This window comes from Felis catus, chromosome A2, assembly GCF_018350175.1.
Source record: "Felis catus isolate Fca126 chromosome A2, F.catus_Fca126_mat1.0, whole genome shotgun sequence".
NCBI lineage: Eukaryota > Metazoa > Chordata > Mammalia > Carnivora > Felidae > Felis > Felis catus.
In genome coordinates this window covers 39,568,469-39,570,521 of record NC_058369.1, presented here as the reverse complement: position 1 = coordinate 39,570,521, position 2,053 = coordinate 39,568,469, and the positions used below count along the sequence as shown (strand labels likewise).

The 2,053-nt window shown below is 50.6% G+C and overlaps 1 pseudogene; it reads left to right on the top strand.

Moving 5' to 3' along the window:
* Positions 1-238: 238 nt before the first annotated feature.
* On the top strand, positions 239-1,494 carry LOC101094085 (annotated as a pseudogene).
* The last annotated feature ends 559 nt before the right edge of the window (positions 1,495-2,053 follow it).

The following is a 2,053-nucleotide window of genomic DNA, read 5'->3' as shown; positions in this document are numbered from 1 at the left end:
CCTTGTAGGGCTGTTGGTCGTGGTGTTGGACGACTCCTCAGCTGCCAATCCTTTCCAGACGATTGGCTGAAGCCCGTGATTGCTTAAGGAGTGGGCATGTGACCCAGACAGGGCAGATTGCTGGGAATGTCTAGGAAAAGTTTTCTCTCAAACAGGTACATGAATGATGGCTTCTTTTCTCCTTCTCGATACTGCTGTGCCTTGGAGTCAGTCAGAGTCAGGAAAACCAACTGCAACCATGAGGGATAGGTGAAATCCAACAGGAGTAGAGCCTGGGTCCTTAATGACCAGCTGATTGAATCTTATCGGGAAAGGGGCTTCCAACTATGTTAAACAATATAGTCCCTTATTGTTTGCGTGGGTTTTTATTTTGTTTTGTTTTGTTTTGTTGTTACTTGCAGCCAAGAGCATCCTAAATGATACGTCAAATTCACTACATCTACAACTCAACTCAATATCTTCTTCCAACCAGCCTCCCCTCCTGTAACTCTAGCCCTGTTAATATCACCATGACTGACTCATTGACCCACATCAGAAACCTGGCCATCATCCTTGACTCCTCCCTCTGCCTCACCCCTAAAATCTAATCATGAGTTAAGTCCAGGAGATTTGCAGGCGCTGAGAGCCGTGGTGGCTGCCAGCACCGGGTTGAATGAGGGATGGGGGCGGGGGCTTTGTCCACAGCAGCTAGCTCCTCTGCATTCTGAGCCCCACTCTGCCAGTGCCAAGGGCCTGGCTGCTGTGGCTCTCCGGGAGTGTGGCCTTGCCCGCTGGACCAAGGTGTTTTGGGCGTCCGTGGCTGAGCTGCGCACAGGCGCCCACCATGGTGGTGGTCCCCACCCACACGCCATAGGGCCTGGCCTTCTCGGCAAGTTGCTCAGTGGCACAGGGCACTGTGTACCCCCTCAAGGGCTGCAGCAAGGCCAAGCTGCCGCCTGTCTATCTGGGCCATGTGGCCGATGTCTACAGGGACTGCCATGTTGAGCATATCCAAGGTGCTCCTGAAAGACTTATTATCAGAACCAGTGACCCTGGTGTTGGAAAGCTCCCAAGAGGTCAGTAAGGACCTGAACCCCTTTACTCCTCTTGTAGGCACCTGGACTCCTATCATGGCTTCATGCAGGATTTGGCCTAGGTGTTTGAGCAACACTTGCTCTCACCAGTACCAACCTTGACTCTTAGGCCAGTTCTCCAAATGTCAAGGAATTCCTGTACCTCTGGCCTCAATCGTTGCCGGTCATTGATGGGGGACCAATTGGGGATGGCCAGAGCCCTGAGTACTGCTTGGGCTCAACTGTGGTTGACTTGTCTGTACTTGGAAAGTTTGGCATCATTCATCCAGGCTGTGCCCTGGAAAGTATTACATCCATCCTCCCACAGAAGTATGGGCTGTTCCCCTCACAGAGATCTTTCTTGTGAATCTCAGGATAAGGGAGGGCCCAAGGACAAATGCCTGACACCATGTGTCTGTTCACCGGTGACTGGGAGGCATCATTTACAGAGGCCCCGGGGGCTACAGTGTCTCTAGTCTCTGTCTTTAAGCCAATGTGTCTTTCTGAACACTGGAGACTGGGGCCCAGAAGCTGCTTGTTTAGTCTTACACCTGGTGGGGGAGGTCTTCTTTATTATCTGTAACTTCATATATCAGTCAAAAGCCGACTAGAGACTTTGACAACATTCCTAGGATGGCCTTGTTTTCTACTAAGTTGCTTTTTAAAAAATATTTTTGAAAAATAATTTAAAGAACAGGCTTGGAATCGAGTCGGAGCCTCTTCTCTGGTGGGTAGTGGCATTTAAGGTCCAAATCAGCTAGAGTACCAGCTGGTGCTACTTAAAAGTCTCAGGTGACCAAAGGCATGTGCTTGTGCACCTGAGGCTGGGGCCAGGTTAGGACAAAGATTGTTGAGCCACAGGCAAACACTATTTCCTCTGAGCTGAGGAGGCTAGTATTGTGATGTGCTGTGATGCCTGGTGGAGAGAACCCTCCCTTTGGACTAATGGTGGGGAGTGAATTCAGTTGGCAGGGGTGGGGGTGGGGAGGTCCAAATAAAAA